The sequence below is a fragment of the Gopherus evgoodei genome, chromosome 4 (assembly GCF_007399415.2).
Source record: "Gopherus evgoodei ecotype Sinaloan lineage chromosome 4, rGopEvg1_v1.p, whole genome shotgun sequence".
In the NCBI taxonomy this organism is placed as follows: domain Eukaryota; kingdom Metazoa; phylum Chordata; order Testudines; family Testudinidae; genus Gopherus; species Gopherus evgoodei.
In genome coordinates this window covers 24,995,009-25,022,591 of record NC_044325.1, presented here as the reverse complement: position 1 = coordinate 25,022,591, position 27,583 = coordinate 24,995,009, and the positions used below count along the sequence as shown (strand labels likewise).

At 41.6% G+C, this 27,583-nt stretch overlaps 1 long non-coding RNA gene across 1 annotated transcript in view; it reads right to left on the bottom strand.

Annotated features, from left to right (window-relative positions):
* LOC115651354 overlaps positions 1-13,253 on the bottom strand; it is a 35,355-nt gene extending 22,102 nt beyond the window's left edge. The window contains exons 1-2 of the long non-coding RNA XR_004000333.1: positions 13,029-13,253; positions 8,979-9,099 (exon numbers count right to left, since the gene is read on the bottom strand). This is a non-coding gene — a long non-coding RNA (uncharacterized LOC115651354). The remainder of the gene's footprint in view (positions 1-8,978; positions 9,100-13,028) is intronic.
* Between the last annotated feature and the right edge of the window lie 14,330 nt (positions 13,254-27,583).

The window sequence follows — 27,583 nt, the reverse complement described above, 5'->3', positions numbered from 1 at the left end:
GACTTCCATGCCCTGGGTGACATCATTTTATCCTTAGTTATTAGTTATAAAAACCTGCTGGCACCTCCTTGACAGATTTTCTCAGTGCCTTCCAGCATTTTTTTAGCAGATTTGAGTATCGGAGCCCATAACATTTACATTAAAAAGGCATGTATTTTCGGTTATAAACAAAGAGGGCAATTTCTGTCCCCAAAGATGAGTTTTAAAATTCCCTCTTTGCAATGTGACAAAATAGGTCAGTAACTGTTCATAAAATGTAGGTGGATTCTGCAACTGGAAAATAAGTTGAAACAGTATGATCTTGCCATTTATAAATATGCCCTTGAGGATATGCCTGTGCTGCAGGCTAGTCACATGTTGTGCCATGTATTGCTGCCCAATCCCCCTACTATCAACACTCAAAACCCTTATACACATGTATAGATATGGGTTGAACCCAGGCTGGCATGCTTGGCTAGGGGTAGGGGGCAAAGCATGTGTTGAGTCTCCCTTGGACTGCCCCCCGACCCCAACACACTTTGCAGTGCGGAGACAGCAAAAGCATGTGTATCTTTGTTCATGTTTAGATAGACCTTCAATGCCATTCTCATAATTCCCTGTGCCTGAAAGCTACAGCTGTTCCATCTACTCACAGCTCTCCCTCCCACCATGGACTCAGTTTTACCGGATGGTTTATAACACACACGTTCGGCATTTAACCCTTCAATTTTCCTGTGGCCTTTTCGCATTTCTGTATAGCTTAGCTAAGTTCTGCCAAACTGCAAAGTGCCCACCAGCCAGCATGCTGCAGCTGGCTGGAGGAGCACTCCAGGGTGCTGGTTAAGTTCTAGTGTGAGCACACCATGGATCAAGATTTTTGGAAGAAGCACCCAAAACATTCCCTTGCAGGCAGTACAGATGATCTGATGTCTAGACTGGAGGAAGGGAGTGAAAATGCTTGGGGAAGGCCACCAAAGGAGTCTGTGCCGGAGCAGGGGGCAGAGTTCCAGGAACAGAGAATGGAGCTGGAAGATGAGGATCAGCTAAAGCAGGCTGATGAGTTAGTGAGCATTGTAGATTGAGTTTTCCAAGAATCTGTCTGGGGAAGGGCATGTGGAGCAGCCCAGACAGTGAGTGGCACACAGACTGGATCCACAGCCTGCTAAGAGCCACCTGCCATCTTTATTATTACCATGTGGGGAAACAGTAACATGAGAAGCAGGGTTTTTTTGCAGCCAGAGAGGATATTTCTGAGACATTTTCTTGGGGATCTCAAAAGTGTAGGTCACTGTGTAATCTCCCCTCCCCCTCCAACTCAATGCAAGAAAAATTTACTGGAACTAAACTCGGTTGCAGCTCCCTGTCACTCCAATCTCTTAGCTTCTCCAGACAAACTTCTCGTGACTCTGCCAGCCTTTTACTTTGCCTTGCAGGTAACACTTGGTGCACCCAAGTTCCCAAGCTCCCTGGAAGAGTTCCCTTGGAGTATCAAGACCTTGTCACTGGACAGTCACAGAAATTACCAAGGTTGCTATATCCAAAGCAGCCAGGTACACACACCAGCTTGTCTGGTTCAAATAGAATACCCACGTTGCTTAATATTACAGCACTGAGATCAACTTATGATGAACCAAAGCTAGACAGAGAATTAAGTGATATTGTGTAAAGATAGTGGAAACAGTATATGTTATACTTTTGTTTATTTGTAACAATATCTAAGAGACTATAACTTTAGCAAGCAACAATCCTTTGGCTAACATAGTTTTCTCACTCTCAAAGATTTTCTGTACAGCTTGCTAACTTTCAATCCAACCAGGAGCTCGATTTTCATGATTTCCCCCATGTCCTATTAGTATTCTTGAAGCCAATCATAGAACCATAGAATCATAGAAGATTAGGGTTGGAAAAGACCTCAGGAGGTCATCTAGTCCAAACCCCTGCTCAAAGCAGGACCAACACCAACTAAGTCATCCCAGCCAGAGTTTTGTCAAGCCAGGCCTTAAAAACCTCTAAGGATGGAGATTCCACCACCTCTCTAGGTAACTCATTCCAGTGCTTCATCACCCTTCTAGTGAAATAGTGTTTCCTAATATCCAACTAGACCTCCCACACTGCAACTTGAGACCATTGCTCCTTGTTCTTTCATCTGCCACCACTGAGAACAGCAGAACTCCATCCTCTATGGAACCCTCCTTCAGGTAGTTGAAGGCTGCTATCAAATCTCCCCTCACTCGTCTCTTCTGCGGACTAAATAATCCCAGTTCCCTCAGCCTCTCTTCATAAGTCATGTGCCCCAGCCCCCCAATCATTTTTGTTGCCCTCCATTGGACTCGCTCTAATTTGTCAACATCCTTTCTGTAGTGGGGGACCCAAAACTGGATGCAATACTCCAGATATGGCCTCACCCATGCTGAATAGAGGGGAATAATCACATCCCTCGATCTGCTGGCAATGCTCCTACTAATGTAGCCCAATATGCCACACTGGCAACAAGGACACACTGCTATCTCATATCCAGCTTCTTATCTATTGTAATTCCCAGGTCCTTCTCTGCAGAACTGCTGCTTAGCCAATCGGTCACCAGCCTTTAGCAGTGCATAGGAGTCTTCTGTCCTAAGTATAAGACTCTGCACTTGTCCTTGTTGAACCTCATCAGATTTCTTTTGGCCCAATCCTCCAATTTGTCTAGGTCACTCTGGACCCTATCCCTACTCACCAGTGTATCTACCTCAACCCCCAGCTTAGTGTCATCTGTGAACTTGCTGAGGATGGAATCCATCCCATCATCCAGATCATTAATAAAGATGTTGAACAAAACCGGTTCCAGGACCGACCCCTGGGGCACTCTGCTTGATACCAGCTGCCAACTAGACATCAAGTCTTTGATCACTACCCATTGAGCCTGACAATCTAGCCATCATCTATCCACTTTATACTCAATTCATCCAATCCATACTTTTGTAACTTGCTGGCAAGAATACTGTGGTAGACCATATCAAAGCTTTGCTAAAGTCAAGATATAATCACAACCACTGCTTTCCCTATATCTACAGACCCAGTTATCTCATCATAGGAGGCAATCAGATTGCTCAGGCATGACTTGCCCTTGGTGAATCCATGTTGACTGTTCCTTATCACCTTCCTCTCCTCCAAGTGTTTCAGAATGGTTTCCTTGAGAACCTGCTTCATGATTTTTCCAGGGACTGAGGTGAGGCTGACTGGTCTGTAGTTCCCAGGTTCTCCTTCTTCCCTTTTTAAAAGATGCGCACTATATTTGCCTTTTTCCAGTCACCTGGGACCTCCCTCGATTGCCATAAGTTTTCAAAGATAATGGCAAATGGCTCTGCAATCACATCAGCCAATTCCCTCAGCACCCTCAGATGCACTAGATCTGGACTCATGGACTTGTGCATATCCAGCTTTTCTAAATAGTCTTTAAGCTGTTCTTTCATCACTGAGGGCTGCTCACCTCCTCCCCATACTGTGTGGCCCAGGAGAGCAGTGTGGGAGCTAACCTTGTCTGTGAAGACTAAGGCAAAAAAAGCATTGAGTACTTCAGCTTTTTCTGCACCATCTGTCACTAGGTTGCCTCCCAATTCATCAAAGGTCCCACACTTTCCCTGACCTTTTTCTTGTTGCTAACATACCTGTAGAAACCCTTCTTGTTACCTTCACATTCCTTGCTAGCTGAAACTAAAATTGTGTTTTGGCTTTCCTGATTACACCCCTGCATGCTTGAGCAATATTTTTATAGTTCTCCCTAGTAATCTGTCAAAGTTTCCACTTCTTGTAAACTTCCTTTTTGTGTTTAAGCTCACTGAAAATTTCACTGTTAAGCCAAGCTGGTCACCTGCCATATTTGCTATTCTTGCTGCACAATATTGGGCCCTGGTCTGACTGTCCTCACTGCCACACCAAAAAAATAGATCCCTCGTTTTTTTATCTGAAATTATTACCAAGGTTTATCTTTGATCTGGGTCTATCACTAGAAGGAACTTCTGCATACCCCAGTGCTTGAATATAATGAAAGTTTCAAACTGTGGCCTTATCTCGATGAAGAAAATTATATTTTAAAAAAGGAGAGGGAAGAATCCTCCAACCTTTTCCCCTGGGAGGCATGGAATAGGCTCCTTCATTCTCTTGGTAGGCACTTCCATCTCAGCGGCACCAACACTCCTTTCCCCCCGCCCCATGTCCTCTTGAGGCTAGGACTCCCAATCAGCATCGGGAAAGGAGATGGGTCACAGATGAGCTGTTCAGGGACATGGGATGCAAGATGGACAACCACCTACAGTACCCAAAAGTGAAGACAAGGAGTGGGAGGTGTCTATGGTCTCAGATTTCCTCAAACATGACTAGAGAAATAGGAAGTAGGACAGGTTGCTGTTGGAGCAGCTGTTCACCTTGATTGCCACTAGGGGGCCAATGCCAGCTCCTCTAGCATCTAACATGCCACCACTAGTGCCTGATGACTCTCCTTCTTGGTACCACATCCTGTAGCCTTGTTTGGTCAGGGGAAAGGAGAACAGGAGGCATGCTGCTGACATCCTATTCCACCACAAGTCAGAGTGACTATTGAGCTTGGACTTAAGTTAATTGCACTGTTTTGCGCTGTTGTTCACTGTCTTTTCACTCTTTTGTGCACACAACCAATTTACTTCACTTTGTACTTTTGTCAATAATTATATGTGGCCATGCCTGCAATAGTTTTATTAATACTTATTTTTCTGTTCATACTTTTGGTTTCATTAATAAATTGGTTTTGCTGCATGGTACGTTGGTGTGTGAGCACTTGGAAAAGAAGGAAGAGTCAGGAAGTTGTATCCATGGATATTGAAAAAGTATCTTATTATGTAATGTCAATAACAAACTAATGAATCAGGTAATTTGTATACAACAGTAAACACTCTTACAGCCCCCTATTGTAGCATCACATGTCCTCATCTATAGCAGCTTGCAATGCTAGGATGAAGGTTCACAAGCCATTTCTTATTTCTTGTGCCTGCCTGTACACAGCCACAGTGATAAGAGGCACACACTCTGGTTGTCTGCACTGGACCTGCAAATCAGCAGTAGCCGGAGACCACTTCATGTGAAAATTTTGCCTACAGCCCCACAGGTGTTGCGCAGAACAATGCATGCTACGAGCATATGGATGGCATTGGCCGCTCTGGCCAAGGGTGGCAGATGAAGCTTCCTCTGGGGAAGGCTACCCACCCGCCCCACCTTTTCCCGCCAAGGCCCGGTCTTTGCTCTTTGCTCTTGGTCCCTCCCCCACCATGACCCTGGTAGGGGCACTGAGGGCTCGGTTGCCACCGGAGGAGGGGCTGAGAGCTCAGCTCCAGCCAGGGTTGAGCTCTCAGCCCCCGCTTGGAGCATGGCAGTGCTCTCTTGGCCTTGGCTGGAGCCTGGAACCTCTTCCACCCACAACCCCATTCCCATTCTGCCCATGCCCTGGCCCCTTTCCACCACGTCTCTCACCTCCACTCCACCTCTTCCCCCCTGAGACCCTGCCCCCCATCTCTTCCCCCCCTTCCAGCAGGCCAAAATCTGCCACTCCTCTCCCACCATCAGCAGCGGCACCAAGTTTGGGGAGGCTTAGCCACCTCTGGCCTCCATTACATGTTGCCTATGACTCAGGCATCCAAATTGTTTTGTAGGTATCTTCCCTTTAGCCTACAGATGTATTCTCCAGCACCATATCAGAACTGCTGTGTGTAACTGAGCCTTCCTCTACCAGGTGCCTTGTGGTCAGTGTACTGTTCCATTAGCCATAGCAGAAAAGGGAGAACAGAGTGCCCCAAATAACAGTGGGTAAAGACACCCCATCAATAACAATGTCATTTGGAGCTAATAGGGTCTCTGCTTCTCCAAAGAGGGAAGCCTTAGAGCTCCTCAGCACCCTGAGCTCATGCATTTTGCCTGTACCTCCTGTATAGGGCTGGGCTTAGGACTGGCAACCCAGGCAAACACCCAGGGGCACCATGGTCAAGGACAAGTGCCATGCGGCAGTTTAGAGTCACAAGCTGCTCCCCACGTATGTGGGGGGGGGGAGGGTGCCCAGATATCTCCCTGTTTCTTCCTGGTGGAGGAACATGGCTGGGGAAGGTGAGTGGTGATACACAGATACTGGTCCCCAACCCCCAAAAGGTTCTCCATGCCCCCCAAAGGTTGGAGGGGGGAGGGAGCAAGGAGTAACACCAAATGATCTGTACATCCTGGTCACTTTCTCCACCTGGGATGCTGCTCCCCTGCCCTCCCCTGACGTTGCGCCTCACTCTCTCCCCCCGCAGTCCCCTATGCCTACATGGGGTGGAGGGGGGGAGAGGGAGGTGAGCAGCAATGCTAGCTGCTCCATGCATCCAGGTCAGGTTCCCCAGGTGGACACAGGACGGGGTTAGGAATGCAGGAGGGGGTGCAAGGATTAGGGGCACAGAAGGAGGTACAGGGGCTAGATGAAAGAGAGTTGCAGTGTACGTGCTAGGGATACAGGAAGGAGGTGCAGGGGTTAGTGGAGCAGGGAGCACAATGCAGGGATTAGGATGCAGGAGAGGACAAAAGGGGTACAGTGCAGGGATCAGTGGCACAGGAGGGGCTGCAGGGATTAGCGTGCAGGAGGAGGAATCAGGGGCAAAGGGAGCACAGTGCAGTGATTAGGGGCACAGGAGGGGTTGGGTTTGGGCAAAGGGGACACAGTGAAGGGGTTGGGGTGCTGGAGGCACAATGCATGGGTTAGGGGTACAGGAGGGGGTGGGGAGCTCACAGGTTCCAGAAGCAATGGAGAGGTACTCACAGGGGCCAGAACTAATGGGGGTGCCATACCCATGGGGGTTTTGGATGTGAAAAACCAAGTTCACCCAGGGCGCCATTTTCCCTGAGGCCCTGTCCCATGCTGGCGTTCATAAACCTGCTGCCTAACGCTTGGAGCAGTACCCTTTACAACACCACATTCACTTTGGGCAAAGAGTGCCATTGATGACCCCAGCACAGTTTGGGACTCTCGTTCTCTGAAAGCCAGCTACTATGTCAGGCCCATTTGTAAGGAATGGTGTTACTCGCCTCACAAACCACCACCGCTGCAGCACTGGTTAGCTGTGGAGCTGTAGCAGTCTGGAGTATCCAAGCTCCAGATGGTAATTGTCTATCCTGCTGCATAAACACGTTGGCCAAAAGTGGGACTAGCAGATACACACTGTCATGTAGACATACCCTAAAAGGCTTCTCATAAATTCTGTGTACCTGAATTAAAATGCTAAGGTGGCCCTGGCTTCCTTCCAAATCCAAAAGCTTCAATTGTTTCAATGTTTTGCAGCTTGGGGCAGTATTTGTTTCTATTTCTATCAGCAGCTTCATTCAGATAGATAGATAGATAGATGTCCTTCCCCCAGGGTACAATTTGGGCTGTTGAACCGCTGTGCATCCAGGGTGCCTTTTACACTACTTTGCTGGTGAAAAGCAGCCTCTCCAGACTCTGCTTACACAGCCATTAGCATGTAAAGGCACACCCAACAAAGTTACAGGAATGTCCTTTTAGCCACTCATGAACTATACACAGGATGACACCTGCATATTCTTGGCCTCAGCCTTGCGCCCAAGAAATGTGCATCTTGCACTGTCCAGCACGCTTCTGCACAGAGTAATAGTTCATCATTAATAGTGCATCATTTTATCAAAGAAAATGAATATGCCCCAGCCTTTGTTATCCTGAAAAGGGATTCCCTAAAGGGGATTCAATAAAAACACACTAGTTTAGATAAAAGAATAAAATATGTTTATTAACTACAGAAAGGAAGATTTTAAGTGGTTACAAGTGTTTAAGGCATAAAAGTCAGAATTGGTTACCAAAGAAATAAAAGACAAAACCACAATCTAGTTCCTAAACTTTACCAAGCTAAATAAGATTACAAAGTAAAAAAGTGTCTCTCACCCAAAAACTTTCAGCAGTCTATGCTACCTGGAAAGACCTGCCCCCCCTACACACACAGTTTAATAATGGTTTTTTGTCTTCCAAGTGTTCTTGCAGGCATCAGTAGAGATGGGGAGGAGATGTAATGAGGAAGCCATTATCTCTTATTTTATAACAGCCTCTTCTCCTTGAGGAACACCCCCCACTGGGGTGCAGACAATCAGTCTGTAGCATACATGCGATTCAAAGCATCTTTCAAGTGAATTGTAAATTTCTTGTTCACACCTTCTATGTAAGTGAGGCTTGAGACATCTTTGGGGATGACATGCAAATCTTTTGTTTATAGTTTCCTGTGATGGCGAATGGTTGCTACAGCAGCTAATAGTTTTTGAACACCTGTGATCAGTGCTTTGTTAACACTGAGGCTTTATGTTTCAGTAACAAACATAAAGGAAATTCTCATAACTACATATACAATGTTGCAACACACATTTTAATGGGATAATGATGTCCAGCAGATTATGACATTAAAAATTATACCTCACAAGGCATCTTTTGTACAAAATATATAATTAACATATAAAAGTGGTGAATGTGGGTTACAGGGTGTCATATGGGTTTTAGGGTGTCACAATATATATTCAAAGAACATGTGAAAAGGCCAGGACTCCAATATGCCTGCTTTGGTTTTCCCTATGCTCTTCTTGTCAATGCCACGGCTTAAGTTCTCAAAAAAGATACACCTCACATCCACCTTTCTTGGACTGGACTGTGAAGTTACCAGAAACCCTGTGGAGGATCTAGTTGGGTTTCTCAAGAAGCAGACCAAAGATCAAGCCATGACTCAGTGAACATTCAGTCCCTGGTTCTCCCCTTGCTGCAGGGGAAAGTAATCTGCACCATACCATTGCCCATTGTAGATTATTTCCCTCTCTAACTGAGACAGCTATCGAGAGCTGTAGAGTCAAAGCTGAACCCACCCCGGCACATCCATACACCTGCACAGAAGCAAGATTAGCCCCATGGAGGCAGCTCTCCTGCTCATGCTGAAACTCATGATGCACTAGTCCACATAGAAAAAATAAATGGGTACCTGATGCCTTCTTTGCACAGTCTCATAGGAGAAGCCACAATCTTGCGCTTGGGCCTGATCCTGTGACCATTACTTTGTCAAATCTCTCACTAAGGTCAGGATCAGTCCTATGTCCTCAATCCTGCAAAAACACACACACGTGCTTAACTTTTTGAGCTGAGAGCAGGTCCAGTGAAGTTAATGTGACTTCTCAGAGGGCATAATGTTAAGCACATGAATGGTCTGCGTGTTTCCAGGATGAGGGCCTTTTCCTGTAACCTAGCTGAAAATATATAAATAAGAGTAAATATCCCCTTGCCAAATGTGCTGTGGGACCTTCATTTCCTTATGTTGTATCTAGATTTGCAACAATGACAAACAGCTTCCACATCACTTTGATCATTACAAAAATTAATGCATTGGTCCAAAACCTATTATAGGGCAATAAAAGAGTATTTAACATGTGCTCCCTTCAAAATCTTATCATGCAGGAAAGTGGAATGGATCTTTCACTGCATGCTCTTATTTTGCTATAAAATGTAATATTCATGGAGAGAAACTGCTTAACAGAGCAAGACCGAACATAAATCGACTAATTTAGTAGCACTTTTTTCATGTGCAATAAGGAACTCTTAATCTCCTGATCTAATAAGAGAGAAAATATTCTGTTTTTCCTGGAAGAGGAACAACATAATTTAAGGGAAGAGAATACAAGTTAACTGTTTAAGAAAAAAAATGGAAGAAAAAGGATTTACAAAACTGTGTAATTATTGTTATAAATTAATACTTTGGTTTTAAAATATTTAGCTGATATATTCACAGTTGTATGAAAAGCGCATGCAACTAATGCATTTTAATTTCTCTAGGTGTTGATAGGGAAACCCCTCGATTTGTGGCCATGGAGGCATACGTGGAAGTTCTCTAAATGGAAGTGTTGGCGCTCACAGTGTTCCTTCCGGGCTTATGGACCTGTGAAAGGATTTTGGGCCCCCACTTATCGTAGTCTTCCAGGTCCTTGGGGTGGTTGCTTGTGGGACTGGGTAATTCATCGAGATGTTTGGGAAATTAAGCCCCCTGGCGGTCCTAACCGCTTCTTAATCAGTGCCCCAGCTATAACCCCTGACCTTTGGATAGGTCTAGGTGATCTCTGGACCTATTGGCCCTTACAGCCTCCACAACTACAATGCTTTAGAAAACTACACCCCGGAGAGGTGGTAACTGTCCATCACCGGGTATGTTGGGAGGGTCCTGGTAACCTACAAGACTTAGCCTCCCATACCCTTGTGTCCGCCAATAGCAGTTGTGTCCATGTCAATTCATCTATTATCTATGATGTGGCCTTTAACCTCCACACTAACTCAGGTACTCATAATATTTATTGGCCCGCAAAAAAAGATTATCAGGTTTATTTAGAATTTCAGGTTCCTTTCGACTGGACATCTGTTGTCCCTGACAAATTTCACTCATTGTTATCTCTTCTGCCAGAAATCCGATCTATTTCACAATTGCAAACTCAAATTCATTATTTAGAAACTGTTTATCAGGAAGCTATGAACGCCCTCCAAACTGTTCACTTAGTATCTTCCCTCTGTGTTAAAAGCGATATTCTCTGCCAATTCACAAAAAGTGTTCAGTCACCCCATCACCCCTGGTACGTATGGCTCCTCCTTGGCATTAGCACGTTTACTGTTGTGTGTATCTGCTGCTGGTGTTGCTGTTGTTGCTGGTCACATTGCACATGCCCTTGTGCAACTTCCCGTTCCTATACCCCACCACAGTTAGTACCTCTTAACCCATTAATGGAATCGACTTTAGCCAATGAGGACCACCTGCATTATGCCACGCTGAATGCTTCCTTAAAAGAAGCCACCTATGCCAACATTCCAAACTTAAAGAACCCTCATCCGGAGAGCCAGGACTTAATGGATATCCAGAGTGAGGAGTTTGATGCCATGTAAGACAAAGGCATCAAAAAGGAGGGAGTTGATAGGGAAACCCCCCCGACCCCACCTTACCCAAGGCCCCAGGCTTTTTTCTGAAAATAAAGTAAGAGTAGGCCCTTAGCTAGAAGCAAGAGTTTTAACTCCTGCTAAACTTGTTTTTCTGTACAAAGGGCACGCTGAGGCAAAAAGATGTGGTCAGGGCCCCAAAAAGAGGAACTAGAATTGGATAAAGGGGAACCAGAAAATCTGTTAAGTTATAACAGCTTTTAGTTTATTATGGTTTATTAAGTTGCTTGTGTGGGCGTAAAATATAACTCATGATTATTTGACCAAAGGTACACCAATAGGTATTTTTGGACCCAAGTTCCTCAAAATTTGCTTCAGAACACAGCTGCTGAAACCGCAAGTAGGTGGAAACCAGGTGTCAAAGTCCTGACAATTACAAAAACCCGTAAAAAGGGGAAGTAACAAAGAGCAGGCTTGCAAATTAGCTCATAACTGGTATATTAATAGCAATTGTTTTTAGCAGATGGTTAGAAGATGTTATTGTATTAACCAAATAAGGTATCATCGGATGTATGAGTTCATATGGTAATGTGCGGTTTTGGGCTTTATAAACCCAGGTATCACTGCTGTAGGGCAGAGCGACTTACCTCTTGCTAGAGGACCTGTCGTCTCTCCATGCATATGCATGTATTCTCTGATTAATCAATAAAGGAGCCTCAGGCTGTCTGATCAACTCAACTCGGTGGTGGTCATTTTCCACGACAATGTTCTAGTCTAAATATTTATGAGAAGACATAGCTGCGTCCAAATGCTGATTGGTTGCAGTTATTGCACTTTCAGTGTGACATCAGTGCTGATAGGTTGCTGCTATACTATAGTTCTGACTACCTAAAGTTTGAATTTTGGGCACAGACTAGGGTAACTCACTGGTCAGTGTCTGTTTCATGTCCTCCACCCATCCCTGTCTTTAGAAGAGATGAGGGTGTTAAAGCCAACAGCTAGAAAGCCTGCCTCCTTAGGTCAAGCTTGTTACGGTTTGATTCAATTTAATAAAAAAGATCTCAAATAGCTAGGATTAATCAATGTTATTAATCAAAGATTCTTAGTCAAAGATTAAGATAGCCTAATATGGTATGTTTCCAATCCATCTGGAAGGCAGCAGTGCCGTGGTCAGACTGCCTCAAAATTTGAGCTTTACTTTAGTTCTATATATACTGGGGTTATTTACAACAGATGAGGGTTTCACCATTTCTTTCCATTACTTTAAACCTAATATATCATTCTCCTTTATCTTCTTTTTACATGTTTTCAGAAACTTTTGCTAAGCTTGGACAAACTATGCAGTAAACAGGACAGAGATTGTAACTAGTTTATTACCTTGTTTTGACCATAGCATTCCAAAATTCAGCAAAACTTTATAAACATCCTTCACCAGGTATAGCTTGGTACAGAGGGCATGTTAGCTAAGCATTAACAAAATTGTTTGTCTTGTCTTTTCCTCAGTGTCTAACTCTGAAATTACACTAATTTACGTCATCCCTTCCTTAAACAGCTTAACATAAGCAAAACACATTTTGAGAAAACCAGAATATGAAAATTCATAGTTATATAAAAACACACATATTATATATAATAGTCAAATAATATTGATTAACACTATAAGCCTTACAGACTTTCTCTTATCTGGCTCCATAGATATTTTGTAAGACAGAGGGTCTGCAGTATAGCTAAGCATAGCAGAATATCAAGAGGCTGGCAGGCTGAGTGAATTTCTCAAGCCTTGTATTCTCTTGCTGTGTACTGCAAGGATCATGCAAAGGTCACTGCGCCCAACTATAATACAGTTTTAGAGTTATATAATTCAGTATTCTAAATATAACATCCTATGCTTATTCACTACCAGCTACTCTCTTATTTTGGTTACATAACATCTCCTTGTTTAATCACGTATATAGCTACAGCAACAAACAATCCATGATTTGATTAATACATTTTGCTTGTGAGTTGAATACATCTATTTTCTATTAGTTAGCAATAAGCAAGGTTCCTTCCTGTTAAATAATTCTGTTAGTGATAGCTGTTTTCCCAAAATATTTTGTTTACAAGAGTCAGTTACACAAACCTTGACAAAGTCCATTCCTGATCTGATACCCATCTGCAGCCCTTAGCAAGGCATGTGATTAAAAATTTGCAAGCTGAGTTTTTCCATTTTGCCATAGTGCTTTGGCTTAGTTCAGTCAGCAAACTGTAGAAGGTCAGAGGGTTTGTTGTTTTTTGTTTTTTTTGAGGGGGGGAGGGTTGCTAAGGAGATTCACCAATACAAGCCATGGTGTCAGCTAACAAGGTGGCATCCTGAAAGAGAATAATTACTGAGCGACCACTGAGTACCTTCATCTTCCACTACAGTCAGATTGACACATGTCACCGCTCATGAGAGTGCCCTACCACCAGATGACAGCTATCATCACAGGCTCACTGGTATTTTGTGGAGCCTGACAGGCCTCTGGTTTATAACTTTGTAATGGCAACCTGCACTATAAATACAGAACCGTGACAAGTTGTTCGAATTAATGGATTTTGCTCTGCTCTATGAAATAAGGCCACCTGCCACCTTTAAAGATTGGGTGAAAAAAACAATTTCATAAACTGTGCTCATGACAGTATACAATGAGAGAGACAATGAGTGAGATCTGAAGAAGAGCTCTGTGTAGCTCAAAAGCTTGTATCTACTCCCAAGAGAATAAAAGAATAAAATGCTCCAATAAGAGAGATTACCTCACCTACCTTCTCTCTCTCATATCCTGGGACCAACATGTAATTGCAGGTGGATACAATAATACTGCAAACAACAATGGAAGATACCAAATTTTGCCGTTTAAAATGGAAACTTCACAACATGAAAAAGAAGGAAGCCAGACTAAACAGTGACATTACTTCCTGAGCAAATGCAAGAACAAGACCTAAAGTAGAGTTCTGTGTAGCTTGAAAGCTTCTATGTTCCACCAACAGGAGTTGCTCCAATAAAAGTTATCTCACCTACCTGGTCTCTGTCATAGCCTGGGACCGACATGGCTAAAACAACACTGTAGCAAATTAGCAAGATTATACCATCATTAGACTGTAAATGAGTTTGGCTGGTTACTTATCTGTCAATTACCATATATTGATCTGTTTAAGTTTAAATCCTGTTCCTTACCCTCCTGTGAGTGTGTAGGTCCCCAGATGTTGCAGACTAGTGAGGTTCTACTGCATAAAGGTGAGAACTGGGACAGGCAAGCTTTGGAAATCCTCTGAAGAAACTGCACCTTCTATGCATCCAAAGCATAGCTCCATGGAGGATTCATCTGTGGTAGAGAGAAAGAGTCTTTTGGGGACAGGCCAAAGGCTGTGGCAGGGGCATGGCCAGTGGATCCATGACCACAAAGATAACCACTCCTCTATAAAGGAGAGGAGTTCAGTTGGCAAAGGAGCTTAACAGAGCTCAAAGACTGTTGTAGAGCCTCTGAATGTGGCTCTGCTGATGCTCTATAGCCTGTGAAGGAGGATCCCATCTGCCAGTTCCCCAATGGCACCACTGCACAAGCTCTATTTATTTAGGCTTTGCACTGGGACAAAGGATTTGGTCAAAAGGTGGAGTCAATGCTGAGGAGCTGTGATAAGAAACTAACTTGCACTCCAGCCCTTGTTTCTAAGGGAGAATTTTAAATGAATCATTTTAATGTGTTTTTCAGGCTTAATAGCTAATGTATTGTACTGTATTTGAATTTTATTAATGTTATTTAAATAACCACTGGAAGAGAATGCTTATAGCTTGCTATAAATATTGTTTTAAGAAATGCCTCTTTCTTAAGCAAAAAGACATAAATCGTTGTGACACCTTCTGAGTCAATTCAGTAAGTAACAATGCTTCCACCATAGCCTAGATGTTCGTTATTTGTAGAATGCAGCTTTTCCTTTCTTTGAGGTCCCCATTTCCACATCCTAAATCATAATCATCAAACACACATCAACAACTTATTCTTCATTCCTGCAATACTGAGAAAAAGAACATTGCTTCAAAGCTGAGCCAGAAAACAGAACTGCACATGTTCCAAATGTGAAGTGAGGGAAATAGATTCTTGTTCAGGAACTTGTCCAAGATGAATTGAACGTGGTACAGCTGCAACATAATAAAAAGAAATGTTGGAATCCATGGCCAGCCTTTCCTCTGTATCACAGCCGATGCCAGAGTTCTTAACTCTTCACATGCTCCTCCGGAGAGTCGGTAAACTTCCCATCCAGCCTGTGCACCTCAGAAACCAATAGAAGGAAGTTAACAGCTCCAAAACCACTGGACTAGATCTTCAGCTCTACAGATCTGATATATCTATTGAATTCAAGTGTAGATCAATGAAGTCAGTGGAGTAACACCAATTTATATCAACATAGGATACATTCCTCTCTTTTTGGAGGATCTTCCACAGCATGAAAGTCAGACCCTCCCAGGAACAAACTTCAAGGATAGCAACAGACAGCAGTTTTGTGAGAGTTTCAGAATAAGACAAAGTGACTGACTGACATCCCTGGTGACTGATTGACATCTCTGGGTATGGCTCATGTTAAAACACAGGCAAAACATAAGGATAAGCTTCCTCACCTTGAGGACCCTTGGGTTTATTCCCCACTTGGTACAAATTACCCTGAATCAGTTTACTATGCAGGGAACGCTGCAAAGCCCACTTACTTTCCTAGGCATTTGGAGGGGGTAAGAATTGAGAAAGAAAGAGAAAGGGCTTTGAGGTGGAATGGTGTTTTGGCTTCCTTGTTCTGTGCCTTTGGTTATACCAATTTAGTTAAGGCATCAGATGCTTTGGCTGGCTCTTGTGTAATGTGCAGTTATTATGGGAAAGCTAAGCCAAATACAGTTTTGTCTTTGTTCCCAAAGGTGACGAGATGTGTGGTGCATCAATCTGATGCTGTCTCAGAGTGAGTTCCCCAGCTCTGTCCACCACACTCATGAGTCTCAGGGACAGACTGTAAAGAAAAAAAAATGCCCGCAGTTATGCAAAGGGTTATAAGGAGAGTGCAACTCAAGAATTAATTTCTTCTCTGGGTAGGCCATATCCTTAATTACATCCTGAAAATGTTTGCTAATCTCTATAAAAATTTTATCTACACTTTCGGTATATTATTTTTCAGTTGTAACTAAGAGTACGGTTTAGTCATGGATTCCGTGACTTCCAGTGACCTCCGTGACTTTAGCGTATGGTGGTCGGGAGCTACAGGGTCCCCCGCCACCTAAATGGGCAAGGAGCTGCGGGGTACCCCCACCGCATCTGGCAACTCCCAGAGCTACCTCCGAGCTCCCAGCTGATGCAGGCAGCAGGGAGAACCCCTGGAGTTCTCAGCTACTGTGGGTGGTGGGGGAACCCCCGAGCTTGGGGGCCCCTGGAGATGCCAGCAGCAGGGAACCTCAAATCTCCTTGCCCTCATGGGCAGCTGGGGGACCCCCCTGAAGTTGCAGGCAGCAGGGGTACCAGACAGCTCCCAACTGCCACAGGCAGCCCCTAGCCCCTGCACAGCTGCCTCACTTCAGGCGGTGCAGGGACCTGCAGATCCCCATTTTGTCACGGATATTTTGAGTAAAAGTCACAGACGGGCCACAGCTTCTGTGAATTTTTCTTTATTGCCCATGACCTGTTCGTTACTTTTACTGAAAATATCCAAAATCTTAGCCTTAGTTATGACATTTTTGTGGCAATGCTTTAAATTTATGACACTAAGATTAAAGAGTTATGTGGTAGGAAGTTCCTCTAATATTAAGCAGTTTAGGCTGAAAATAACTGACATACCCCGGGGAAAAAGTCTGCGCTGAGGAATGACTACAGTGATTTACGGCTATTATTATTATAGCACCATCCAGGCGCCCCAAACTGGGTTGGGGTCTCATTGCGTTCTCCACCAACAAAGTAAGAGACAGTCATTACCCAGAAGAGCTTGCAGTCTAGTTTGTACATGACCATGGGCAGGCTAAAAGGGGGCCTATTTCAATGAATGTTGTAAAACAGTTGTGTATAGATCAGGAGATATGGAAACTTTTTGAGCATAGGTTTGACAAGTAGATAATGTACCTCACTGAAAAGGCACCTTAAACAATTATGGAATAGAAATCATGGGGCACAGGACTGGAAGAGGCCTCCTGGGTCATTGAGTCCACTCTGCTGATACTGCATGCAATCCCATCACATAATCCTGTTCTTAAACTTAACAAGCTTCATTTTAAAACCAGTTAGGTTGTTTGGCTTCACTACTCTTATTAGGAGGCTGTTCTATAACCTCGCTCCTCCAATGGTTAGAAATCTTCTAATTTCCAGCCCAAATTTATTCATGACCCCTTCATATCCACTTGTTTTTGTATCAACATTGTGCTTTAGCTTAAATAGTTCTTCTCTCTCCCTGGGGTTTATCCCCTGGATGTATTTACAGAGAAAAGCCAGATCCCCTCTCAGCCTTCAATTTGTTAGGCTACAAGCTATGCTTTCTCTTTCAATCTCCTTTTGTAAGATGAACTCTCCATTCCCTTGATCCTTCTAGCAGCTTTTCTCTGCACCTGTTCCAGTTTGAATTCATCTTTCTTGAACATAGCTGACTAGAATTGTACACAGTATTCTAGATGAGGTCTTACCAGAGCCCTGTACAATGGCATTCATAGTTCCCTATTTCTACTGGAAATACCTTACCTGATACATCCTAGGATCACATTTGCGTTTTTTACAGTCACATCATATTGACGGCTCATAGTCATTCTGTGATCAGCTAGTATACCCAGATATTTTTCCTCCTCTTCCTCTTATTTCCACCTAGTGAGCTCCAAGTTTATAGCAGAAATTTTGTTATTAATCTGTAGGTGCATGACTATTAAATTTCATCCCATTTCTACTACTCCAGTCCTCCAACTTTTCTTATTTAATATTCCAGTTCTCCAGTGTATTGACAATCCCTTCCAAGTTTGCGTCATCAGCAAATATCATTAGCACATTCCTACTTTTTGTGCCAAAGTCATTAATAAAAATATTAAATAAATCCCAGGACAGATCCTTGAAGAACTAGTAACCTCCCTCCAGACTGATAGTTCTCTGTTCAGCACAATCCACTGCCATCTCCCCTTTAGCTAGGTCCTTATCCGCCTTACAGTTCTTGTACTAATTCCCATCTGCTCCATCTTAACTATTAATTTTCCATGCAGTACCAGTTCAAATACTTTACTAATGTTCAGATGGATTTGGTCTACTGAATTTTTCTTGTCTAAGAAATCAGTTGTCAGACAAAGAAATGTCTGTCTGGCATGATCTAACTTTTGTAAACCCATGTTGCATTTTCCATTTACCTCTATGTCATATTATTCTTTACTTCAAAATTTGTTCTAAAGCCTTGCATACTCTTGAGGCCACACTAAGGTAGCTGTGGTTGCACAGTTCACTTCCCCCTTCCCCTTCCTTAAATATAGGTGTGCCATTAGTTATTTTTCAGTCAGACTCTCTCAGCCTATCTCTGCCAATTTGATAGGTTTACTTAAAATCCTTGCTACTGGCCTTGCATTTTCAAGTGCCAATTCTTTCAGTGTTCTGGGATGGAGATTATCCTGCCCCCCTGACTGGAGCGCATTACACTCTCAGAATTTTGTTTCTCCTTCAGATGTGGTAACTTCCATTTCTATACACTCATTCCCATGAGCCATGCTGACTTTGCCCCCGTGTTCTGCATCATCATCCTTATTGAAACGGGCAAAGTATTCATTTAGTTTCATAGACCATATCTAGATTAGCCATGTAAACAAAAAGTGAACAAGACGAGATGAAGTGGGATCACTATGTAACCAGGATGGGCTAGACATTAGGGATAAAAAACCTTTACCTATTGTTTTAATTTCCCTTGCAAGATATAACTCAGCCTGATTTTTGGCAGTTCTCACTTTATTCCTTCACTCTTTGATCTCCAAGAGGCAGCTTTCCATGATGATCAATCCCTACATCCATTCATTGTATGCTCTCTGCTTTCTCCTAATATCCTTTCTGAGGTGGTTATTCATCCATTTCGATCTAGAACCTTTCTCTACAATTTTCTCCCCTTGTCTGGGATGCAAATTCCAGATAGTTTTTGAAATTTAAAGAAATCCCAAGCTTCTTCCACATTTAAGTCCCAAAGTTCTTCAGTTCAGCTGGTCAAAACATAGGCAAGGTCTTTGGTCTTGACAGCTGCTAAGGAATAGGTGAGTGGAGTTGAGGAGTACCACATTCTTCACAGCTTTGGATAAATTTCCTTTGAGATCAGTAACCCTGCCTCATCCCCCAATGTGGGGTTTTGGTGGAGAAACCAAGCTGCCATTGAAGAAGCAGTGTGCAGATAAATGCAGTCACAATTGCTGCATATACACTTATCTGCTTCCAAGCTTCCCAGTCATGCAGGTATTCTCATTGGCTTGGATTTTCTACTGATTAGAGTGTGGGCTTCCAGTCTATCCTATAGGAGGAGACTGGACTCACCACCAAGTGAGATGAGAGTGTGAGTTCACTCTATGAATGGAGACACAGAGCGTTCCCTAAACAATGAAACAGGAAAACTCATATACATTAGGATAATAACATGCAGCTGACACCAGCAAAGGCTATAGCAGCCTATTTGACCTTTGGGTCATAAATATTATAACTGTTGTCCTGCATGTGCCTATTGCAATAAGCATATCAGGAATCAGCTTTATTATTATTTGTATTACTGTAGCACTCTGGGATTCCCAATTAAGGATCATGCCCCCATTATGCTGGGCAAGGTACAAAAAAGTAACTAACAGAACAGCCCCTTCTCCAGAGAGTTTCTGATCTAGGTTCCAGATCCTACATAAGATGTGTACAGGTGGACCATTATGCCTGCATGAAGTCAGTGGGGCTTCATGTGAATGCAAGGATCAGGGCCTAGGTGAAAGAGTTTTCCATGTAGGAACCTGATTCATGAAATCAATTACATGCTTACAATCCCTGCTCTGGACAGCACTTAACTTTAAACACATTCTTGTGTGCTGTCTTGGATAGGGAAGCTTTCCTGAATGTGGTTAGATGATTTGTTTCTTTAGCATATAGATACAAAAAAAAAACCCCAAACCAAACACATTTCCAGTCAAACACATTACTCAATGCTATGCCAAAGCCTGACTTAGTATGTTACACTGGAAGCTGACAGTAGTAAACTGACACCAACTTTGCAGCAGTATTGTACAAAGGCTCTGTTACAACATTCAGCAACTTCTATAAAATATGAAACTTCATTTATTTCAAATGTTTTCCATAAGAATTCCTTTAACAGACTAAATATCTCCCCTGAATAGCCACTTGATTTTTTTATTTGACCCTCTTTACTCATATAAACAATTTGTCCTCGAAGCTTCCTTTGTTTTGATTGTCTAAATTATATTTTAAAATCAAATGTAAAATAAAAACGTGTGTGGATGACAACAAATCAATAACAAATATCTTCCATCAAGCAAAAAAAAAGTATTGTGCAAATTTCATATGCCACAGAATTAACCCCATTTTACTGCACCCTTTAGTTAGAAAAAATGGTCAAACCATCCAAAAGGTAAAGTTTTGTGGGAGTTACAGGAACATGTTAAGGCCGAGAGTAGCAATAGATGGTTAATGTATGTAAGGGTGTAAATGATTTTTTTATCCTAGATAATTACCCCTTAAAACTTTTGATTGTGACTATTCTATAGCTCTGCGTGCCAAAAATTTGAACTACTGGCAAACAAATATCCTCCAAGAACCCACTCCGTGTGTGTGTGTGTGTGTTAATTAAAAAATATACATCTTTGTCAATTTAAAATTATGTAAACAAATGTTATCAAATTTCTCATGCCCTTCTCCTTATTGTGGCCTATCCATGCGCCACGCCTGAAGCTAGAATCTTCAACGGATTTCTTGTCGTTTTTTTTAATCGTTTATTCCCTCTCGTGTTCAAAAACTTTTGACTGCGACTTTTATGCAGAGGTGCTGCTCATAAAGATCTGAGCTCTTGGCAAACAGAATTCTTCCAAGAATGCATACTCACTGCCATTTGTCCATTAGGCTCGCGAGGAGGACTGAGCAAATATCGTGCCACCAAATCGATGGGCCAACAGAATCTTTTATATTGTTCCAACTGCAAGAGCTAATTGAGCTGTTGAAAGCATAAGGTAACACTAGAATTGAAATAACTATGCTATATGACCTCATGTCGAATGTGGGTGTTTTATTTAGTTAGTTTTGTGGGGAGGGTTGGAATGTGTTTAAGCCAAGGCTTGATTATCAAGGACAAAGGTGGGGGAAGGGATGCGGGTAGCATGGACAGAGCCCCAAAGGAGTATGTTTAAATAGAGATGAATCAAGATCAAATATTTTACATGCCTTTTCTTTTCCCTAGGGAATCAAGAAGGCTGAAACCGGAAGTGTGGGAAGATGGAAAGATCACACCCTCAAAAAAGTAGATTTCAGTCTTATTTCTCTTGAGTAGTATGGAGACAGAGGGTGAAGTCTCCATTGACTATATTCAGGCTCTCCCTTGGCTTGTAAGATTGGCAACTTCTTCTATTTTTAAAAATCAGACTGCTTTTCAGGCAAGTTTTCTCAACATTTTCTTGTTTTATGTGTTTTGGAGAAAGATCCTGGCTAGAGATGTCTAGAAGAAAGTATTTGCAGTCTTTGGAGGTTAATAATTCCTGGAAAAAAAACCTCTGGAAAGCTCTACCTCACCAAATTTTCACAGAAAATGTTTGTTTGAATTTGACCAGTTTAAACGAGTTTCTTGTGTTGGTGTCTTTACCTAGTGGAAGTATGAATTGTGTGTTGGTTTTTACACATAAAGTTAGGCAACAAGGCCAACACATACAACACTCTGCTCTCTGAAATATTTTATTTATTTACTCTGGAGTTTGAAGACAGCTTAGAGACATCTTTCTTGCCAGTGTATTTTGCAGTGGTATTTGCAGAGCTGTCCTCTCATTTTAGACTAGGTTTGTATTTATTTCCTAGACTAACACAGAGATGTAATTTTCAGTAAAGCCTCTCTTAAACATATTTAATATTGCTTCCATTCTTCTGCATGGTAACCAACCTGGCTAGCAATCTTCAATGGAAGAGACCTTGCAAGACTGCAATGTAAGATTAAAAATATAGAGCAACAATCTAGTTCTTCATGTGTGGCAAGCTGGCTTCCAGCAGTGACACATTCATTTTCAGCCATGTTCAGTTTCTGAAAAGGCAATTAACAGTAAGTGAGAGTACCCAACCTGATACATATGTATGATGTGTTGAAAGGGTCCGAAGAACATCCAGATCCACATTTGAACCTGATCATTATTTACTTAGCTTGTTAACTCTTTGGGGTCGGGACTGTGTTTTTATTCTGTTCACCTAGCACAATGAAGTTCTGGTCCATGACTGGGGCTCCTAGGAGCAGCTGCAATACAAATAAATAAGGAATAATAATAGATTCAGGATTTTGTACTGAAATAACCCACCATCAAATTCAGCTCAGATTTCAACTTCTTCTATATCCTGGGGCATCCACTCTGGAGTACTGATGCATATATATCTCTAGTATGAATGTATTTCATATGCGATATAGAATCTTAGAAATGTAGGACCAAAAGGCACCTCGATAGGTCATCTGGTCCAATCCCCATCACTGAGACAGGACTAAGTATTATCTCATCCATCCCTGACAAATGTTTGCCTAACCTGTTCTTAAAAACCTCCAATGACAGAGATCCACAACTACCCTAGGCAATTTGTTCCGGTGCTTAACTACTTTACAGTTAGAAAGTTTTTCCTAATGTCTAAGCAAAATCTCCCTTGGTGCAATATAAGCCCATTAGTTCTTGTCCTGTCCTGAGTGGAGAAAGAGAACAATTTATTACCCTGTTCTATAACAACATTTAACGAACCTGAAGACAGTTATCTCCCCCCCTCAGTCTTCTCTTCTCCAGACTAAACAAACCCAATTTTTAAACTCTTTCCTCATAAGTTAAGTTTTCTACATCTTTAATCATTTTTGTTGCTCTCTCCTAGACTTTCTCCAGTTTGTCTGCATCTTTCCCGAAGTGTGCTGCCCAGAACTGAATACAGTACTCCATCTGATGTCTTATCAGTGATGAGTGGAATTGAAAAATTACTTCTTGTATCTTGTTTACAACACAATATATATGTATACAACTTCCAGTAAGCTATAGTTTGACTGACTGGTAAGTTTTAGTTTTTGAAAGACAATGAACCTATCGTGGTAGGGTTTCACTGAAAAAAATGGAATTACATCAGCAGTGCGTTCTTTTCCCCAAATGTATTATAAAAAGTATACTACCATATACCACTCATAAAAAAGACATGGGTTCAAAACAAAAGAGAAAACCCAAACATACTGTCTTGACACATCCACTTCACACTGTATTAGTTAGTTGTTTGGAAAACACATCACTCTATAATTTATGCTCACTCAACACTTTAAGAATTGGTTGTAATTATGGCTGTCAATTAATCGAAGCTAACTCACACGATTAACTCAAAATTAATTGCACTGTTAAACAATAGAATACCAACTGAAAATTATTAAATATTTTGGATGTTTTCTACATTTTCAAATATATTCATTTCAATTACAACACAGAATACAAAGTGTACAGTGCTCACTTAATATTTATTTTTTATTACAAATATTTTCATGGTAAAAAAACCAAAAGAAATATCCGGTAGTATTTTTCAATTCACCTAATACAAGTGCTGTAGTGCAATCTTATTGTCATGAAAGTTTAACAACTTACAAATGTAGAATTATATACAAAAAAAAACTGTATTCAAAAATAAAACAATGTAAAACTTTAGAGCCTACAAATCCACTCAATCCTACTTCAGCCTATCGTTCAGACAAACAAGTTTGGTTATAATTTGCAGGAGCTAATGCTGCCTGCTTCTTGTTTACAAAGTCACCTGAAAGTGAGAACAGGAATTCGCATGGAACTTTTGTAGTCGGCACTGCAAGGTATTTATGTGTCAGATGTGCCAAATATTCATATGCCCCTTCATTTTTTGGCCACCATTCCAGAGAACATGGTTCCATGCTGGTGACGCTCATTAAAACAATAATCGTTAATTAAATTTGTGACTGAACTCCTTGGGGGAGAATTGTATGTCTCCTGTTCTGTTTTACCAGCGTTCTGCCATATATTTCATGTCTTAGCAGTCTCGGATGATGACCCAGCACATGTTTGTTTTAAGAACACTTTCACAGAAGATTTGACAAAATGCAAAGAAGGTACCAATGTGAGATTTCTAAAGATTAGCTACAGCACTTGACCCAAGGTTTAAGAATCTGAAGTGCCATCCAAAATCTGAGAGGGATGAGGTGTGGAACATGCTTTCAGAAGACTTAGAAGAGCAACACTCAGATACGGAAACTACAGAACCCAAACCACCAAAAAAGAAAATCAACTTCTGCTGGTGGCATCTGACTCAGATGATGAAAATGAACCTGTCATCAGCATGGACGCATGTCCTCTGGAATGGTGGTTGAAGCATAAAGGGACATATGAATCATAGAAATGGAAGGGACATTGAGAGGTCATCTAGTCCAGTCTCCTGCACTCAGGGAAGGACTATGTATTATCTGGACCATCCCTGACAGGTGTTTGTCTAACCTGCTCTTAAAAATCCCCAATGTTGGAACTTCCACAACCTCCCTAGGCAATTTATTCCAGTGCTTAACCATTATGACTATCCTTAACGCATCTGGCATGTAAATATTTTGCAGCACCAGCCACAACAGTGCCATGCATACGCCTGTTCTCACTTTCAGGTGACATTGTAAACAAGAAGTGGACAGCATTATCTCCTGCAAATTGTAAACAAACTTGTTTGTCTGAGCGACTGGCGGAAGTATGACTGAGTGGACTTGCAGGCTCTAACATTTTACATTGTTTTATTTTTGAATGCAGGTTTTTTTGTACATAAGTCTACATTTGTAAGTTCAACTTTCACAATAAAGAGATTGCACTACAGAACTTGTACTAGGTGAATTGAAAAATACTATTTCTTTTGTTTTTTTACAGTGCAAATACTTGTAATAAAAAAAATAAAGTGAGCACTGTACACTTTGTATTCTGTGTTGTAATTGAAATCAATATATTTGAAAATGTAGAAAACATCCACAAATATTTAAATAAATGGCATTCTATTATTAATAGTGCAATTAATCATGTGATTAATTTTAATTGATTGACAGCCCTAGTTGTAATCAGTTTCAATTAAGATTCAGTGTAACTGAGCCAATTTACACCAGCTGAGGATCTGACCCTACGTTACTCAACCAGGACATTTTTTTGAAAGTGAGTGTGATCTCATAAGACAGTAGCTCAGTACCAGAAGAATGAATCGTACCAACAACAAAAATAAAAAGGAAAAAAAATCCAACTTTACAAGGAGAAAAATGAGACATTCCTAAAGCATTTCAGGATAACCACACACCAAGTGAAAAAGAAGCCATTTCAGAGAGTATACCTGACACAAAGGATAATACTACTCAGCAGAACACTAGTTCCATCCCCTTATATTAAAAACAACCCACCAATCAATCAACACAACTTAAACTACACTAAGTATTTTTCCATCATTTACCAAGTTTTTCAAAACTTCAGCACGTACTACAAGCCAAATAGAAAATCAAATATGTTGTGTGAATGTTATATATACACACAAACACACACACACATCTGACAGCATATCACAGTAACATGCTAACGTTTTCCCTTTTGAGACAAATAAAGCTCACAAGTTCGAACACCGGCCCTATGACTACTTCTACCCTGTTTCTATCTATCTATTAATCACAATACTGTCTTATTTTTAACCTTCATTAGAAAGCTATGGCATTTGTGCCTTTTACTTTTTTTCCTCCTATGTGTCTTACTATCTTTATATATCAAAATGTGATTGGTTCAGATATTTATAAAATCTTCTGAATTAACAACAGCATGTTGTGGCTAGCACATAATCATATGTACTGTGAGAATGATGACTCTCATACCATGTTCATTTCAGATTAAACCTCTTAGATACATGCAAGACCATTTTTGCAGCATGGTGGGGGGAAGTCTAAAAGAAAGAACACTGCAATTATGAAGTCACAAAGATTTTAGTCTGAAAGCTAAGGAATATTGCAGCATGTTCATATATGGCGTTATGCCATTTCTTAGCAATTGAGTTGTTTTGTGATTTATGATATCTTTAGCCCCCTGAACGCAACTGAAGATATCTCCAGTTGTTTTTACAATGATATTTTTCCTGGTTTAAGTACTGAATGTTAATGTGCTTAAATGTTGTTCCTCTACTTTTAATTGCGTCTAAGTCAGCATACTCAACCAGAGGTAGGTAGACCACTGTACTCATGGTCAGAATGGTGGACATTAATAATCTGATATTTTTAAACCATAGCACCTTTTAGGATGAAATGCAGAAGCTCTTTAATGGTATCTGGATCAGAACAGAAAGTGAAGAACAATATTTCCAATTTTACTTCAGGGGAAATCTAGGTAGACAAAATGCAATTACTTGAGATGAAATATGGACAGGAGAACAGGGTGAAAAACCCCTTCCTTAGGAAGGCTGCCATAGAATTTTTTAGTGACCACTGATGTTCAGTACCTTAGCTTTGTGGCTCCTGCAAAAGGCTTACTCTGGTGGTGCAATGCAGCCACAAATCCAGCTTAATTAGTTACCCAAGTTTTTCCCTGGTATGGGGGTCTGTCCTAAAATCTCCAGTCACAACATGCAAGAACAACAAAGACATTTCTGGCATCTCACTGCAGCCCATGGAAATTGGAATGCAATTCATGTCATATTTCTCCACAGTTCATGAAATACTCTGCAGCAGTTCAAAAGATATATCTTCTGGGTATGAACATAATGTAGCTTGGTCTGTGTTTTACTATTTAAGAGTGTGTTTTTTGTTGTTTACCTCCAACTCCATAATGTAAGCTGGCCTGCCTGGAAGCTAGATTCCAGGTCAGACAGCCAGTCTTTATACGCACTATGCAAGGAAAGAGTTGCCCTAGCAACAGAAATCACGAGGCTCTGAGAGCAGATTCCCCACCCTCCACCCCACCTCAAGAGTCCTTTCACACAGGCTTATAGGGAGAACTGGACATTTAGTGTCTAGTTTGAATTTATGGAAAGAATTGAAGCGAGGACAATGGAGCAAGGGTTGTCCTGCTGCTCACTAGCCAGTGAGCATCCCAAACTTCTTTCTCTCTGAAAGGCTTTGGGAATCATTTGGCATTCATCTAGTTCTGGCTTTAGCTTCAGCAGTTTGTGTAGCTAAAGGCATTCGTTTAATAGACAATGAGCCTCCTAAAATTCACAAACATTTAAAATTGATCTTGGCTCCACTGTACTCGAGGGATTATCAGATGTGTGGACACTATTTAACTATGCCTTTTAGATAGCTTTGGATGCATCTGTCAAGTATGCCTCACAGTATTAGCACAGAATATCTTTTCCTGAATTTTCCTATATGTGGCAATTGTTTTCTTTGCAGAACAAAACAAATGTGGGGCCAAATCTTTAGCTGGTATACTTTGGCCTAGGTCCATCAATATCAGTGTCGCTATGTTGATCTACATCA